The sequence below is a fragment of the Anas acuta genome, chromosome 2, assembly GCF_963932015.1.
Source record: "Anas acuta chromosome 2, bAnaAcu1.1, whole genome shotgun sequence".
NCBI lineage: Eukaryota > Metazoa > Chordata > Aves > Anseriformes > Anatidae > Anas > Anas acuta.
This window is the reverse complement of record NC_088980.1, coordinates 72171718-72184835: the sequence shown is the minus strand read 5'-3', so window position 1 is coordinate 72184835 and position 13118 is coordinate 72171718. Positions and strand designations below refer to the sequence as shown.

General features: G+C 35.6%; 1 long non-coding RNA gene across 2 annotated transcripts; it reads left to right on the top strand.

The window, feature by feature from the left end:
* Positions 1-4090: 4090 nt before the first annotated feature.
* LOC137850610 (uncharacterized) lies at positions 4091-11845 on the top strand. Of its 2 annotated transcripts, XR_011092673.1 has the most exons (3): positions 4091-4200; positions 9900-9943; positions 11485-11845. It is a non-coding gene; the product is annotated as an uncharacterized lncRNA (long non-coding RNA). The 2 variants fall into 2 exon arrangements; XR_011092672.1 differs by lacking the exon at positions 9900-9943 and having other exon boundaries at positions 4113-4200.
* Positions 11846-13118: the final 1273 nt, after the last annotated feature.

The window sequence follows — 13118 nt, the reverse complement described above, 5'->3', positions numbered from 1 at the left end:
AAAGTAATTCTGCAAACAGGAAAATGAAGCAAGTAATTTTGACTTATATTGAAAAAAATATTTTTATATTTCATGGTTTCATTGTCTTCCTGGGCATTCAAACCCAGATGCTCAAAGGTACCATGTTATGCATAGCAATGGTTTCATCTGCCTTTAGATATCCACTAACAAACTAGTCACCTTAGCCTATAGAAAAGAGACAGTTGCTAAGGTATGAGTCATCAGATGTTTCCTTTAGGATGAGATGACCTTGCCTTAGTGTCTGTCTGAGATTATTAGCTTGGATAGAAATCTTTGCATTGAGAAACTGTCCACATCTACATAAGGACAAGTTTGTTCCTGATGTAGAAATCTAACTATTTTTGAGACTCTGAACCTTACTCCCTCTGCACCTCACTGAGATGTTAGTATAAGTGCATCCAAGAAAGACTGGGGGGAGGGGGCATCCTTCAATAGGGAAAGGTACAAAAATATTAAATGTCAATTATCCTGGTGTTTTGAACTAGTTTGCTTTGAAATATTATTTTACATTTATACATATATAGAGATCTTATCCATGCAATACTTTTATGTACACACAGCTGAATTAGCAAATATACAGTTTTAGCTTAATAACAGAAATAAGTTGTGTGCTTTATGTTGTTAAAATGAAATGTGGAAGACAATGAGAAATATTTTGATCTTTTCTTATGCTTGTCAGTTCACAAGAATTCTTTTGATATGATAATTGGATTGATGCATACTTCTGCATCTGATATGTATAATTTATATTGGTTTGTTTTTACTAATTGGTTTCTGATTCTTTTTGATTTATTACTATTACTATTACTATTACTATTATTATTATTTAATATAATTTAAATCATTACTGACACACAGCATTTACATAAACCAATATTTGCAAATTACTCTGAAAACTGAGCTCATTGTTTGGCAATTGATTACATGTTTTTTAATCTTCTGTTGCTCAGTTTTCCCACTCTGTTTTACCCAGCTATGATTTCCTATTGCTACTTCCATAAGTTCTCCTCAGAGAAGGATTTTTTTTTTCCTACTATTAATTTTTCACATAGTCATAAAAACTAAGCATTTACAAATCACTATCATCAGTTTCTCTTATTTTTATGCTGTTTCCGTCTTCATATACTTTAGTTACTGCATTTCTGCTTTCTTTTCCCCTCGCATTGGTGTATAAAAACATTCTAGGGCTGAAAGCACTCATGGTACTCCAGAATAGAATGGAATCAGAAATCATGTCTGATCACCTCCATATTATTTTGCTGAATATTTGAAGTTCAGTGGAACTTACAGTGTTAATTACACAACATGAAGGAGTTCACCCTTAATTTTGGATCATATTCTCTTCAGATGTTATTAACTGAATAACAGACAAAATTTGCCTTTTTATTGGCCAAACACTATTTTGAATTTTCCCAGAAGACTAGTGATGTTCATTTTGATGTTCACTAGTGATGTTCATTAACAATGTTCATTTTCAAATATCCATCTAGGGATGGATATTGCCTTAATTTATGAATGCAACTGAGATATCAACATCTTACTATTTTACAAGTCTTTGTTGTTGTACGAAATACCGCTGAGCTATGATATGTAATAAAATTAATTCATGTTAGTGTTTAAAGCATTTTCAATAATACATTAAACCTTCATTCAGATTTTTCAAATTTTTTTTTTTTTTTTTTTTTCCTCAAATTCTGTTCTATTCACAGTCATTCATCCCTGTGCTAAATTGATAACTTGATAGAGAACATCACTTCCAAAGCCTGAGGTGACATTTTTAGACAGTATTTCAGAGAAAGCACACCTTTTTTTTTTTTTTCCTTGCAGATTGCAGATGTGGGTTTGTGTTTTTTATTTGTTTGTTTGTTTGTTTGTTTGTTTCTCAATCTGATAAAAGCATAAAATGATATGGAATAGGTGAGTTGACTATCTACTCTAGTATCAGACAATTGCAAATATTACATATATCAAAGAGTAATTTTTCCATTCTCCAGAATTTTCCACCTGAAAAGACAGAAAAATGTTTTGGTCTTCACTTCATTCCCTAAATAGAGGATATTTTTATAGATTTTTAATTACTTTTGATTACTTGTCATAATGCTTCAGAATAAATGATTACAAATATAATTAAAAAAAAATATTCAGTGACACCGCATCTTAAAACTAACACTTCAGAAAACAAGGGCTTGTTTATTTACCTTGTTATTCTTGAAAAGAGAATGAACTACAGCTGCCTTTGATGTCCTTTCCTTCTTCTTTTCCCATGTGGTTGGACCTGGCACAGAATCCTTTGGTCTGAGTTCTGCAAAAGAATCTGTATTTCCATTAAGTGTATTTTTTTCTTGAACTCTTTCCTGGTATGACAGGAAGTGATAATTATTAATATAAAGAAAAGGAGTATAAAAAGAAGAGAGAAGAGTTGACTTTTAAGGATCTTATTAAGGATCTATAAGGATCTTAATTTAAAATTAAAATAATTAATTAATTAAAAGATCTATTTAAGGATCTTAAATCAGAGCAAAGAAAACTTTATTTTGAAGGAAATTACCAAATCAGTGTTACTACAGTTAATGACAGCATCAAAGAGGTAATAAAACCTTGTATTCCCAGATTTGAAGTGATCTGTATCTTCTAGAGATTAGGATGACACTTGAACAACTTCGTGTCTGTTCTCTAGATATATTCTATGGGCCACAATCAGTAACCAGATATTGGGTTAAAATCCACTTTTGATTCTACAGTTTTTATGAAACTTTGTAGAAAAGTAGAGTCAGATTTTTAAAATCATGTTAGTGAATGAGACTAAGATCTGTAACTTTGTTGTGGAATGGGCTGAAATTGTGATGTTTCTTGGAGTGGTTTCTGCAGTAGAAAGTCTGATTGTAATGGCTATTTTTTATCATTATTATTTAATAAAAAACAATATTCTATTTTAAATGAAAATATTCAATTAGGATGTATGGAACTCCATGTTAACTTGTCTGGACAGTGAAACATCTGGGTCAAGGAACATTTTTCAACATCAGTGCTTAAGACAGAATTTCTTCCTCTACAGATCCCTTCTTATAACAACGATAGTGTAACAAAAATTTATGCATGCAACAAAAACAGCAATGACAATTCTTCTTTCACTATATTACACCCCATCCAGACTTGCCACCTTTTTATAGAAATTTTCCATATCAGTCTTGGACTCATGGTACTTAATACTGCATACTCAACAATTAAGTGATTTAGGTAATTTAAGTGATTTAAGTGATCAGTGTCTGATAACCAATAGAATAAACACTGCTGAAACACTGTCCTGGTCTACAATGGGTGGAATAAGTTTTTGCTTCTCACCTACAAAAAGATGTAATTTATTTTTTTCCTCACTCTGGACTAAAGAAACAACTTGGTCAGGGTGATATTTTGTCACAGGTGCCTATTCAGTTAATTTCACACTTGATGAGCATTGATTTGTATGTGCATACTAATACCTGCGGCAAGCATTGTATCAGAACTTTTGTCAGGAAGCACTGGGACCCAATATCACTGTATTTTTCAAAGATTGTTCTAATTGTTTGGTGTTTTGCATTAAAAAGGAACAATTTTTTTTCCCTGTAAGTCACATTTTACATGCTATTGATCTGTCACATCTGTTTCAAGAGTTGTGTTATTTAATATATAAATACATTAATAACAAAAGGAGGACTAGTAAGAATCTCCTTCATTCATTGTATGTGGGGGGAAACATAGTGAGAAAGGATAAGGAAAGACTGAGGTACTTAATGCCTTCTTTACCTCAGTCTTTGGTAGTAAGACCAGTTGTTCTCCAGGTGTCCAGACCCTGAGCTGGAAGATAGGGACAGGGAGCAGAATGAAGTCCCCATAATCCAGGAAGAAATGGTTAATGACCTGCTACACTAATTAGATACATGCAGGTCTATAGGGTCAGAAGGGATCCACCTGAGGGTACTGAGGGAGATGGCGGAAGGGTTCACCAAGCTACTTTGCATCATTTATTAGCAGTCCTGGCCATCTGGGGAGGTCCCAATTACTGGAGGCTAGAAAATGTGATATTCGTCTACAAAAAGGGCCAGAAGGAACTACAGGCCTGTCAGTCTGACCTCAGTGCCAAGGAAGGTTATGGAGCAAATCACTTTGAGTGACAACACGTGGCACACACGGGACAACCAGGTGATCAGGAATGGGTATATGAAAGGCAGGTCCTGCCTGATGAACCTGATCTCCACCTGTGACAAGATGACCCTCTTAGTGGATTAGGGAAAGGCTATCTACCCAGACTAGCAAAGCTTTTTACATAGTAATGTAAATATTTGTAAATAGTAATGTATAGTAATGTAAATATAATGTAAAATTTCCCATAGTATTCTCCTGGAGAATGCTGCGGATGGTTTGGACAGGCATACACTTCATTGAATTAAAAACTGACTGGGTGGCTGAGCCCAAAGAGTTGTGGTGAATAGAGTCAAATCCAGTTGGTGGCTGGTCACAAGTGGTATTCCCCAGGGCTCAGTATTGGAGCCAGTTCTCTTCACTATATCTTTCCCTACAAGAAAGATATTGAGGAGTGTGTCCAAATGAAGCTGGTGAAGAGTCTAGAGAACAAGTCTTATGATGAGTGGCTGAGGGAGCTGGGTTTGTTTAGCCTAGAGAAAATGAGGCTCAGGGAGACCTTTTTGGTCGCTACAACTACCTCAAAGGAGGTTGTAGTGGGGTGAGGGTCAGTCTCTTCTCCCAAGCAACAAACAACAGGACAAGAAGAAATAGCCTCAAGTTGTGCCAGGGGAGGTTTATGTTGGATATTAGGAAATATTTCTTCAGTGAATGGGTTGTGAAACATTGGAACAGGCTGCCATCCCTTCAGGTATTTAATAGATTTGTAGATGTGGTTGCTCAGTGACTTTGTTTAGTATTAGAATTGGCAGTGGTAGGTTAATGTTTGGACTTGATCTTAGAGGTCTTTTCCAACCTAAATTGATTCTATGATTCTAACAATAACTGATTCCACATCAGCATTTTGTGTGGTTCTGACACGTAAGAATCCAGTCTTGTCATTGTATGTCTCTTCCTTTCATCTCATGCTGCTTTGAATGTTATGAATAGGCGAAACCAAATCCATAAGGCAAGCTATATCTACAGTGTCAGACAAAGAATCATACCTGACCTTGGAGACACTCAGGACTTTCACTGCAGCAAGAAATGAAAGAATTTGCAGGAAGTAATAGAAATGTTCATTTCTTTCAGTTTAAAAACTACTGGAAATTGGTCCTATTATTATTCTCACTGCCTTCTCAGGCGTAAAACCTCAAAACCTGAAAATATAAGTATGAAACTTGATCACACAATAGTCCTTGTTATCTGTCATTTGTTGAATATGCATGGATAGATGTTTGATATTCTGGAAACCACTGGTACCAAATTCTCTCAGGTTGTCTATTCGTTTATTCTTCATGAATTGGTTGATAATATTATTCAGAAATTTAATTGTGGTCAATATTAAAAGACCTTTTTTTTTTTTTTTTTTTTTTTTTTTTTTTTAATCTGTTAAAGGAATCTTCAAAGCTTGAAAATTTCTTTTGAAATAAGTTCCTGTCTTGATTAATATTACAAATGCATTGAATTGTTTAGATACTGTTAATATTGAAAAGATGAGAAAACTTGAAAATCTAGTCCATTCAAAACACATTAGATTGCGATGGAACCATTTTCTTCATAGCAGCCTGTATTGTGCTGTTTTAGATTAGTGACCAAAACAATATTGATAGCACCTCAGTGTTTTGTCTGTGGATGAAGAGTGCTTACACATCAGGATCTTCTCTACTTCTCACCCTGTCCTATTCTGCAAATAGTCTGGGAGTGAGCAAGAAGTTCGGAGAAGACACAGCTGGGACAGCTGACCCAAACTGACCAATGCTATACCTTGTAACGTCATGTTCAACACTGAAACAGAAAGACAGTTTTTCCAAAGTATCTGTTGCTTGAAGACTGTCTGAGCATTGGTTTGCTGGTGGTGAATGATTGCCTTTGCATTGATTGTTTTGCTTTGTTTCTTCACTTACTAAACTGTCTTTATCTCAACTCACAAGTTTTTTTCCTTGTTTTCTGTTGTTGCTGTTATTTTTGTTGTTGTTGTTGTTCACTTGTTTATTTGTTTTTCCTTGGGTTTGCTCTTCCAATTTTCTCCCTCATCCTGGGGCAGGGGAGTGAATGACACCAACCCAAAGATACCCTTTTCATACATATTGGTGGAGTGGCTTTATCCCTTTGTGACCATCCCTTTGTGATCCAAAACCATTGTGCTTTTCATCTATGTAAAGAGTCTGATTTCTGTGAACTGTTAAACATGTCTTCAAACTCTGGGAAAGGCCTGTGTTTTCTTATTCTGTAGGCATACAGTATCCCTGTGACTTGAATTCAGACTTCCTCAGCGCTGAGTGACAGTTTTAACTCCTATGCACTGGGATAAAAGCACCACATCCAGTGACCCCCATATACAGGATACTGCCTAGAATGCCGGCTTCTGTCCTTCCAGATCTTCAATAGATGATTAAATAGATATCTTCTGGTACTTTGCTAATGGGAGATCAAATACAGCCATAGGTTTATTTTTTTATTTTTATTTTTATTTTTATTTTTTTATACTGCATGTGGTATCAGGCTACTATGTAACTACAAAAGTAGTCAAGGCTTCCACAAACTGGGTATTTATGCACCCTTGGCTTTCCTTCTTTGTCTTGATATTTTCTGGATATTCAAATTTTATTTTGTCTATGATTATGGCAAGACATGTTAATGTAAAAAAGTTTGTGTTGTGAATGAGCTTTCAAATGCAACACTTCAATCTTCTGTGGTGCTAATATTAAAAACTCCAGTTAATGCTTCTGACAAGTGCCAATAAATGTAAGATTAGAAATTATTCTTTCAGATAAGAGAATTAGGATTTGATTCTGTAATGTTCTGAAGTCAGTAACTCTAACAATAAAAGGAGCATTTAGATTGATATTTGTACAAATGGTAATTTATTTGGCTCTATTGTTCACTTCTTCTTGGCCGCTTTGTTCTTACACTTGGAAATTATCTTACAGCTTTTCAATAAGAAAACTCCACAGAGAGAGAGAAATGCCAGTAATTCTATTTGTATTAAGGAGAACAAATAATGGGAAGGTGGCTTTTGTAGTACCATTAACTTTCTTCCTACTGTGGTTTGTAATATTAGCTTGCTTCACAGTCCAGAAAAACAACAGAAATGTTGACAGCTGGCAAAATCTGTTTTAGCCAGCACTGAATTCACTGACACATAAAAAAGGAAAATAATAATTCTAAGGGCACTACTTTAACTGAAAACTGCAAAGCAAATGAATGTCTGACATCTTTTAAAAATGTTGAAGAAGGAAGAGTTCATGAAGGTGATTCTTATGAAATAATTTTATTAAATACAATGGGATTTGAAAAACTTTTGCAGACTTCTAAATGGAATGGAATGGAATGGAATGGAATGGAATGGAATGGAATGGAATGGGTCAATTAGAAGGGACCTTCAACAATCATCTAGTCCAACTGCCAGACCTCTTCAGGGCTAAATGATTTTAAAGAAAATTAGAGAAAGATTCTTGTCATCTTGTTATGTGTGATGGTTAAAAATTATGACAAGTATCTAATTGTCTTAACAATTTTTATGTTTGTGAATCCCTTGGAATGAATATTTTTGTATTAATTTTGTATATATTCAGTTTATCATGTAAAACCAAGTTCACACTGTACCCACTGAACTCTCTGGTGAGACAGTGGTGATGCCATACCACTGCGGTACTACAGCTGCTTGGGGCCTGGTAGGGCTTAGCAGGCTGGGCCTGTCTCATTGGCCCACCAGGAACACATGGCAGCCCTGGGCTCCTCCCTAGGCCTGGTGATGAGGTCATGGGTGATCCTGGTATGGAGGTTGTGGCTGGGCAGGGTAGGGCTGTGGAGAGCTGGAGCCCAGTCCTGCTGTGACCTTGCTGGGGCAGGGACTAGGGCTCAGGGCTGCCATGGGAGCCTTGGACTGGGCAAAGACAAGAGGGGCTGGTGTTGCCCTTTGGTGACAGTTGACAGGTGACAGTTGTAATATTTTTTTCTTGTTCTGAGGTCAGTTCTATATCAAATTGAGACTTGCTAATTTTCAGGTTTAACAACAAGAAAGCAAGAGTGCTGGGAGAGAGAAGGATTTAGGGAATACTTACAGAGCACTGGTACCCTTGTTGTTATGGACTAGGCTGCTACTAAGGATCTTAAGCATGACTGCAGAGTTCCAGTTTGCATTTTCTATGCATTCAACAAAACTTTGGTTCATCCCCATGTTGATACAGTTTATTGGCATATAGACAATGAGCATATTGACAATAGACAATGCGCCCTACTTTCCAGAAAAGTTCACACCTGTGACTCCCCAGTGAGAGTAACTTACACAGTGTAGAACTGTGGAAATCTGTCTGGGCAGAGAGTTAGAATCTTCTCATATATACATATACATACATACATACATACATACATATATATATATATACATACATATATATATATATATATATATGTAATGTAAATACATAGATATTTGCTACTTAATATATATATGTATATAAACAATAATCACAGAAATGGGTGTAGGTGCACAGATGAGCATCATTGCCACCTTTGTACACCATTAGAAATTATTAACCTATATTAATACTAAATACTGGAAATTTTGTGAAGTTTGCAGGATATTAAGATAGCTCACATCTGTGTTTGTCTAACAGTTTTGAGGGAGAGAAGGATATTGTTCTGCCTTCTTTTGCTACTGACTCTGCTGCAATTCAAAAAATTAGAAGACAAATTCCTTATGCTGTCAGTACTGAATGGTAAAAGGTGCTTACAGATGGTAAGCACCTTCAAAGTGCCTCAGTTAAATGTCCAGACGCTGCTCAGATAGGTGATGTGAATACTGCATGAGAGAGCACAACGCTTGATAGAACTCAGAGCTCTGCTTGTTTGTTCCCTCTGTATTATGAACTATGTACTATTCTTTGAGCAATTTTAGAATGCATGCAGAAGAGTACAGAAATGAAGATGATTTGTCTGTTGTACTCAATAACCTCCTACTATAGCAGTATCACGGGACTAGCAGCAATAGTCTTAGACATTATACAGAAATACCGTAGTGTCTGCAGAGATGCACTGTGGTCAGCAGATGAGCAAGCTAGAGATAAGAAACCCTTCCAGCAGAACAGTTCTTATTCTTTTCTCTCCTCTTTTGCTTTCTGTTATGTATATGAGTGTACATTTATGAGGCCCTGCTTCCCAAGACATGGCCAAACATCACTCATTGATGGGAAGTAGAGAATAATTGCTTTTTTCTATCTCTTTGCTTCCTCATGACCTTTGCTTATTTTCTTCCATTTAATTAAGTTACCCTCATCTTAGCCAATGAGCATTTTTCTTTCCAATCATACTTTCTTTCCCCCTATCTCCATTTGAGGAGAGGGAGTGGTGGAGTTTAGCTGTCATCAGTGTGAAACTACCGAAATAATCATTCAGTTAATGTATATTAAAACTGCTGAATTCAAAGGTAAGCCCCTTTGCTGTTACCTCCTCAAATATAGAGTTCATGAATGGAATATGTATTCAGTTCTCAGCACATCATCTGTTTTGTTTTCTTTCTTTGCACTAAGGGTGCAAAGATGTTGAATATTGTTTGAGGCTGTATCAATTTCTTTAACATGTGGTGCCTTTTAGAGTCCACCTGACCTATATGTGGAACAGTTAAAAACTGGGTCATAATGCCTGGTAACAGACTATGATACTGAGAAATATTACATTCCCATGTGATAGAATTAATATTTGTGTCTCTTTTCCAGAATGACTGTGAAGCTGTTCTGCCTATAGAACCATACTGAAGCAAGTATGAAAAGGAATTTACAGCAATTTTCTGAAATTGTTGTTGGGCTTGTTTTAAAATTTGATTGAAATTTCTGATCATCCTCAGATTTTAAGACTTTGAAATTATGACTTCATAGTTCTTTTTCTCTCTACTACAGTAACAAACAAAACTTCTGTATTAGTTAGCAGTGATTAATGGCAGACCTCTGAAATCCTAGGAATTTAATCATATTAAGGTTTCTTATTCCTAACATGAATGACATCCCATGGGTTGCAAATCTTGTAATGTGCTTATAATGCTCAGTTACCCTAGGAACACCAGCAAAGCTCATTTAGGATTTAAAATATACATAATACCAATCTTTTTTTTTTTTTTTTCCCTGAAGTAATAATGCCTTCTCAGTCATTTGATAGAATCATTAATATACAGTAATATTTAAATTAACCAATACATTAACCTCTCTAAACCAATTAAGCTATTTTGCAATAATTCAAATAATTAGGTCGAGAACACAGTTTATTTATTCTTGAAATTAAAACTTGACACTATAAAGAAATGAGCAAGTGTTATTAAAAACTTTCAGCTGTGAACTAATCAGTGTTTAACTGGCTGTACAGTAGCAGTGCTATCCGCATTGCAATCTGTTACAGAACATGGTACAATAAAAAAAGTCACGTAAACATGAAATGCTACAGAGAACTGCAATTATGAAAGTTAAATCAGAGTCGTGCTATTCAAGAGAGCAATCTTTTAAAAGGCTATAATTCTAAGACACTACATATACCACAGCAAATGTCTTTGATCTGCATAAAACTAAAAAGTAAACATTTGGTTAGCAAATGGTTAAGAAGGTAATTGGGCTAGAGGGAACATCATTCTCCCCTCTGGATTTGTGTTTGAACCCAGAGGGATGAACCCTCTGTGGATTGCTTGACATATAATCAGGGCTAAATCCCCAAAGCAGACTTTTTCTCAGTGTGGGGCTTTCCTTTTTGGCTTGTTTGTTCACAAAAACCTAATACAAAATGAATGCCTTTCAGAGTTACCTTTCTGTGGATTTGTTGTAATTAGGCAGCATATTTGAGAGATCATATGATCAAACATACCATCACTTAAACTCTATTTTTAATTTGGTTTTAGGATCTATTTCCATATATAATGTGGGTTCTATTTGCTTGAAACTGGAACATACTGAATGAGATACTTTTTTAAGTCCAAGAAGCTCAAACCAGCAAATTTTGTTTTATTCTTGGATTTAAATCTGTAATTTATGATGGATATTTTGTCATATCATTCACTCTTTTTGTACTTCAGCAGGCTTAATTTGAAAAATTTGAATTTGAAAGGTAATTTTGCAATTACCTTTCAATTTGCAATTACCTTTCAAATTACCTTGCAATTTGAAAAATTTTGTTCTTATATTCTACAGAGAGGATATATTGGTACATGTTATTTGTGCTTATTAGCAGTGTTATTTATTTATCAGTGTTAAGAAGACAGAAAAAAGTCAACTATATTTTCATAGGATTCATAATTATTATTATTTATTATTTTTTTTTTAGTGAATGAACGAACGGATGAATGAACGAACAGACGAGATGGGAATTTCTGCAGTTTGGTTATGTGGCAGACCCATTGTGAAATGATTGATGGAACCTGTAATCCAGGAGAGTGCGGCTCAAATCCTGATGAAAAGCTGGGCAATGCTGTTTTATACATCAGAAAATCACCATGTTCTTTGTCAAGGCTGTCCACAAATGTAGTCTACGCCCTGGCTGACCATAATTAGAGAATCAATTAGAAAACCTTGAAACATGTTGGGATGATCCAAGTGCATTCAACAGATTTTCAAAGCTGCCAGAACCCAAATGAACCAATGGAAATATGTAGTTTGAGGTTGTTCAGTAAACATGGGTACTTGAACACCAGTGTTTCTTTGTGGCTTTTTATATAAGAGAACAAGATACCCAAACAGCCCATGTGCTTTCCAAAGAGCCATTGGATTTTTGTGAACTCAGGAAATGTATCTATGTGGTGTCCTTACATATGGCAGGGGAGTTGAATTAGATGATCTTTAAGGTTCCTTCCAACTGAAACCATTCTGTGATTTTATGATTCTTCTAAACCTGTGCACTGCCAATACAGGAGTGAATTAATCAGACACAACTGGTGGTTCAGACAGACTTAGTGAAATGGCATGCTTGGGATTTCCAGATGCTTGCATCAGAAACGCATAGCTCTGACCTCTGACACCTGTTCATTGAGAGTGGCCTTAACTGAGCAGAAAAGAGCAGCAAGTTTAATTTGGGCCTGATAATCAGCTGCTGAGGGGATGATTCTCTAAAGGTTGAAATGAATCATCTGCATGCAGAGGGAAGGGATACTTCAAGTATCTTTCCCAGTGAGAAAACATGTTGGGATGTCAGTTTTCTTAATGTGGTATTTTATTTAGAGCTTTCAGAAATGAATGTAGGAAATCATAGAATCATGGAATGACTTGGGTTGGAAGGGACTTTAAAGATCACCCAGTTCCGCTCCCCCACCATGGGCAGGGATGCCACCCTGCAGCAGAGATGCCACTAGATCAAGTTGCCCAGGGCCTCATCCAACCAGCCACCCTCTGAGTGAAGAAATAGCTTTTTATTTTTTAATATTTAGGCTTGTCTAGAAACATACAAAACATAAGCAAATATTTAATATGTGAATTGAACAATTGAGAAAGGCATATATGAAATCTGTCATCTTAATACGAGGTGCAGAAATACCTGGTTGGCAAAAATACAGCTATGTGTAGTCCCAGAGAGTGTTCCATTTCACTTTGAGTCATTGTTCAGCTTCCTGTATAGAAAATGCCAACAATACAAGTGCTGAACTGTCATAAGGAGTAAAAACAAGAAATATTGTTTTGTGGATTTCATTTTCAGTCAATAGAATTAGGTAATATTTAGAAAAAATAAATGAACTCACGCAAGAATAGCGATAAGAGCTAACAGGCTGCTAGACTGCTGATCGAATCCAAGTTTTATGACTTTTAGCAACACACAAAATGTGTAGCTATATTGCAGAGTTCCTATGTTCTGTCAGGTCACTTCTTATTCTTTCCAATTGACTGATGAACACCTCAATCTGACAGTAGGAATAAAGGAGCAGTCTTACTTGGTGATGGCACCTACATTATTATTTTTTTTTTTTTTTT